The 6162-nt window shown below is 34.3% G+C and overlaps 1 pseudogene; it reads right to left on the bottom strand.

Moving 5' to 3' along the window:
• Positions 1-5479: 5479 nt before the first annotated feature.
• Positions 5480-5928, bottom strand: LOC111098482 (annotated as a pseudogene).
• Positions 5929-6162: the final 234 nt, after the last annotated feature.

Below are 6162 nucleotides of genomic sequence, written 5' to 3' on the forward strand. Positions count from 1 at the left end.
CTGGGAGAATCATGCTCAGAGACTTAGGGAGCATACTGAAGGTAAGGCTCACATAACATTCCCCACACGGATGGTTATGGAGCTGGAGAAACTTGTGCCCTAGTACTGCAATGGACTTGGGTGGGAGAATTTTTGGATGAGACTGGCAAATATCTCCTAGAAGTTTCAAGGCATTTGTGAATGTACAGGCTAAAAGCAGATTCTCTTCTATACATTTCTGAAAATTTCATTCCAGAGAGAACAACCACAGGAAAATGGAACAAGATAGGGAAACACAGGGAGTGCTACATATGTCCACTGTGTGAATTAGGCTTGACATAAAATATAGGATAGCTGGTTCAGTTTGAATTTCTGGTAGACAGCAATAATTTTTAATGTAAACATGTCCTCAATATTGTATGGAACATACTTATTATAAAATATGATTCCTTGTTTACCTGAAATTCAAATTTAAGTTGATGATCTGCATTTTTATTTGCTATGACAAGCTTAGCTACAATGCATGTGTGAATTAGTTAAAATACTGCTACTTGCTACGACAAACTCCAAAGTGTATAATGGTTCTTACTCATGAAAATTACAAAGGAGCAAGTAGCTCTTCTTTAATTGGATCCAGATTTATTTCATCTTATGGCTCCATCAATTTCAAAAGTGACTTGCTAGATCTCTGTGTTTAGCTGGCTAAAGGAGGCAGCTGTGAAAAGAATATGGAACATTGTACATGGAAAATTCTAGTGAACTAGCCCTGAAAATGGCACCACACTCATATTTCATTGACTAGAACTCCATCATATATCCGTATCAAATTCAAGGAAAGCTGGAAAATGCAGAATAGCTTTATATCTAGGAAGAAAATGAATTTGGTATACAAGTAGCCAATCTCTAGCACACTGAATTCCCATGTACCAGTGGAAATTCTGGAAATTACTTCACCCAAAATTTCTTTAAAGGACCTGGCCCAGGGCAGCCCCAGTGGCCCAGAGGTTTAGAGTCACCTTCAGGGTGTGATCCTGGAGATCTGGGATTGAGTCCCATGTCAGGCTCCCTGCATGGAGCCTGCTTCTTCCTCTGCCTGTGTCTCTGCCTCTATCTCTCTCTGTGTCTGTCATGAATAAATAAATAAAATCTTAAAAAAAAATAAAGGACCTGGTTCAGAAAGTATTTTCCATAAGAAGAGATTCAGCAATGTAATGTATACCTGTGGGTGAAGGCAAAATGGAGAGCTAAGAAGGATTTCTAGTGATTAGACAGAGTGTATTTCCCATATCAGTAAATTATTCAATGTGAAAGATAATCTCCATAAACCCACAAGTACAATGCAAAAGAAATTCAGCATTGAGATACTTTTAATACTACACAGAATTTAAATGTTTATTCCTCTTTCACTAATACCTTTTTCACCCCTGTAGGAACCATGAAGACAGGGAAAGAAGATAGCCAGATGAAAGAACAGATTATACATCTATACTGCAGGTCAGGCCAAGCTTAGAAGTAGGAAAAATGAGGAATGAAAATCTTTCAGTTGAATGTGGTAATGAATTTACTTGCTAATCAACACATGAAAGTGACCAAAAAGTTGTCATTTCTATTCAGATGTACTCAAAGCTCAGAGAAGAAAGATCTAAAATGGAATTAAAGACAATGGTTAATTAAAAACTCCTTAATGTCCTACTTATAGCCTATTATCTACCACCCAGTTTCCTCAATAAACTTGGTTATATATGAAAAGGAGAAGTTATCAAGTAGGCTTTTCTAATTTCTGGATGTTTCTAGCCTCACATAATACCTATTAGTAATCAACAAGTGTTTCCTCAGAAGAAAACCTTTTCTTTTTTGGTTTTTTTTTTTTAATCCTACTGAATTTTAAATAACCTTCTGTCTTATATATAATTGAATTCCAGTCAGGAACAGCTAAAGTATAGAACTAGGTGGAAGTTTTGCTTCATGTTGTCTGGTGCAGATTGATCCCAGAGGCCAAAAGCTCTAGTACAAGACTTAATTGAAGGGAAAAACAAAACAAAACAGAAAAGAAAGAAAGAGAGTTGTGAAAATTGGCAATAAAAACTTGCTACAAATCATAATTGCTAATAAAAGGCTACAGTTGTTCTTTTGATAACATTGCTTATGGCATATAAAGTTCCCCTGGGTTATGCTTAAAATATTTTAAATCTCATACTAGGATTATTAAAACTTAACAAAGACTACTTATATTTCTTAAAGTATCATAAATATTTTACTGCAAACTATTTTGATATATATGAAAATAAGATGATCCAAAGATAATATTTTTGTTGTATTTCATTGTTGTAACTCATCTTTTAAACAATTCCCAAGTTCTCTAACTGACTAGCTAGGAAACAATACTGAAAAAAGAAAAAGCAATAATCAGACAAGCATGTGTATCTCTGTAATTTATCACTTATGTGGGAAGATACTGGCTTTTACTTTTGCATAAAATAGGTGTTCAAGAAATGTCTTAGATATTGATGCATTATCATTTCTATAAAAATTAATGTGCTGTTAATACTCCAGTAGGCAGAAAAGAAGTCAATATCAGAAAGAATGTATATCAGCTTTATGTTATGATATTCTTGATATTATGAGTTCATTTATTAAAAAGGTAAAGTAGCCACATTTTTCAACAATTTTTTTTATAATTCTCACAAAGTCTCTTTAAAAATCATCTGTTCTGTAAATGTAAAATAATAAAGCCACTATGAAAAACTCTATGGAGTTTATTCAAAAAATTAAAAATAGAACTACCATATATGATCCAGCAATTCCACTTCTGGATATATAGTTGACCTCTGAATGACATGGTTTTGAACTGTATACATCCACTTATTTGTTTTCAATAAATACAATACAGTGCTGTAAATGTATTTTCCTCTTCCTATGATTTTTCTCAATAGCATTTTCTTTTCTCTAGCTTACTTTATTGAAAGAATAAATAGTACACATAATATAGAAAATATGTGTTAATCAACTGTTTTTCTTATTGGCAAGGCTTCTGGTCCACAGTAGGCTATTTGTAGCTAAGTTTTGGGAGAGTCAAAAGTTATATGCAGATTCTTGACTGCATGGGGATTGACACTCCTCACCCTTGTGTTGTTCAAGGCTCAACTGTGTATCCAGAGAAAATGAAACCATTATCTGAAAGAGATATCTGTACTCCCACATTTGTCATAGTATTATTCATAATAACCAAGATTTGGAAAAAAAACCTAAGTGTCCATCAACAAAATAATGGATCAAGAAAATGTAGTACACATATATAATAGAATATTATTCAGTCTTAAAAAAAGAAGGAAACCCTTCAATTTGCAACAACATGAATGAACTGGAGCATGTTATGCTAAGCAAAATAAGCCGGACAGAGAAAGACAAACACTGCATGGTATCATATATATGTGGACTCCAAAAAAAAAGTCAAACTTACCAGAGCAGAGGGTAAAAAATAGTTTCCAAGGCCTGGGGGTGGAAGAAATAGGTAGAGGTTGGGGTTGTTGAAAGAATACAAGTTACAGTTGTAACTTGCAAGATGAATGAGGTCTGAGGTTCTAATGTATAACATGGTGACTACAGTTGACAACACTCTATTGTATAGTTGAAATTTGTTAAGAGACTAGAACTTAAATGTATTCACACACACACAAAAAAGAGTAAGAGGTAAATATGTGAGGTGATGGATCATGTACCAGATCATCACATTGTGTTCCTTAAATACCTTATAATGTCATTTGTCAATTTTACCTCAAAAGAGCTGAAAATTATCATCTATTTGATATATTTTAATAAGCTTATTATCAATCGCTAAAAAGAAACCTGTGCAAAGCAGGTATTCAATGACTCTTTCAGATAAAAGAGCCATCATACCCCACTACTTAACTCACAAGTCACCCAGAAAGGCAGTGTGAACACCAAAAGGATATAAAATATATCAATTAGGAGTTCAATTTAAAAAAAAAAATTGTAAAGACCAGAGTCACCAAAAAATAGCTGATTTCTCCTAGCCTCCTGATTCCAGTGTTTATAGGTTCATTCTCCTCATCTCCTCATTCTCATTTAGGACTTAACCAAATGATAGGCAGAGACAGTAATGCATGATTAAAATCCAAGCATGATTCAAAGCATGGGTTTTAGAGACAAGTTACCTAAGTCCAAATCTTGATTCTTCTATATACTAGTTATGACTCTCAAAAATTATTTAAAATTTCTGTGGCCCATTTTCTCACAGATGAGATGAGGACAATAATAACGATGTCGTGGGGATTCAGTGATTTAACATATATAAAACCACTTACAAGAGCCTAGAATATAATAAACACTATGTAATTTCTAGTGCTTCTTCCCTTTAGGACTTAATCTACCTTTATTTCTCTGAATCTGCTTATATTGATTTTTTTTTCAATAGTAACCATTTTTAAGTATACAGTACAATGGCATTAATTGCACTCACAATATTGTGCAACCATCAGTATTATCTAATTCAAAACCTTTTCCAGGGGATCCCTGAGTGGCTCAGCGGTTTGGCGCCTGCCTTTGGCCCAGGGCGCAATCCTGGAGTCTCGGGATGGAGTCCCACGTCGGGCTGCTTCTCCCTCCTCCTGTGTCTCTGTCTCTCTGTCTCTCTCTCTCATAAAAATTAATTAATTAATTAATTAATTAATTAATTAATTAAAACAAAAACAAAAACTTTTCCATCATTCCAAACAGAAGCACTATAAACGTTGTACAATACCTACCCATTCATCCTTTCCTTCATCCCCTGGTAAACTTTATATCTAAGGGTGGATTTATTTAAAAATTAAAAAGGTTGGGATGCCTGGGTGGCTCAGTGGTTGAGTGTCTTCCTTTGGCTCAGAGTGTGATCCTAGGGTCCTGGGATAGAGTCCCACATTAGGCTCCCATTAGGGAGCCTGCTCCTCCCTCTGCCTATGTCTCTGCCTATGTCTCTGCCTCTCTCTGTATGTCTCTTATGAATAAATAAATTTGAAAAAAATCTTTAAAAAATTTTAAAAATAAAAATTATAAGGGTTTATATATTTTTATTACACACAGTAAACAATCTTTAGTTTAAGGTTATAACTTTCACAGGTAAATTTTTTAATTGTTTTAAAAATTTTGACATTAGAAAAAAGCCAAAAAAGCTTAATATGCCTTTCAGCACAGGTCTATGCTTAAATATTCACATCTCAAACCTCTTTTCAAAAGACTTTTAAAAAAATGGCTAAAAATAATTTACAATTGGCAATGATTAAAATCTCCTTGTCTTTGGAAGGGCATATTAATGACTCATATGAATTTAAAGTTACAAGCATTTAACAGTTTAATCAGGCATGCAGTTTGTACCAGAATACAAATGGTCTTAAACTGTCACTGCAGTTGTTTTTGGAGTGATTATTTTATCAAGAAAAGCATACTTCACCAAAACCACAGCATCAACTTTCAAACACTCTTTTTTAGGAGTTTTTGACTTTCAACTTTGGATAGAACTGCATTTAATTTCTGCATCTCTTACATATGGAGTATATCATAGACTCCATTAGGCCATTCACAAGACCTGCAATATCCAGAACAATGAGGCCAGCCTCTTCCTATGTCAAGAGAAGCACACAGGGTAAATATGAAACAAAAAGGATAATAATTGTTGCAGGCAAACTTGTTTCAAACATTTTCTTCAGTTGTTTCACAAGGCCCATGAAAAACTCATCTGGAGGAATGCAGGAGTATATCCCAGGGTATAAAACAATGCAAAAAGTTTTATGCCACCAGGAAGTAATACCAATCCAGTTCCAAGGATAGCAGAGAACTGCTGCATGCAAAGCATTTGTCAATCAGGTAATAAAACTACAGAACCAGGACCTTTTCAGTCAGGCCCTGCTCTTTTTCATTCTGGTCACTCTGGATCCTCTACAGCTTCTCCATGGCCATTAATTTTCTCAGGCTACACCAACAGCCATTATTTCACCTGCCTTTCTTGCCTAGCAAGAAACTCCTGGTAACCTGTCTATGAATTTGCCTATTCTAGTTATTTCATTAAGTAGAATCACACATTAACTGTCTTTTTGTGTATGATTTATTTCACTCAACATAGATTCCAAGAATCAGAATTTCATTCTTCAATACTATTCCATTGTATATATTTACATTTTGTTTATG

This window comes from Canis lupus, chromosome 13 (genome assembly GCF_011100685.1).
Source record: "Canis lupus familiaris isolate Mischka breed German Shepherd chromosome 13, alternate assembly UU_Cfam_GSD_1.0, whole genome shotgun sequence".
NCBI classification, from domain to species: Eukaryota; Metazoa; Chordata; class Mammalia; order Carnivora; family Canidae; genus Canis; species Canis lupus.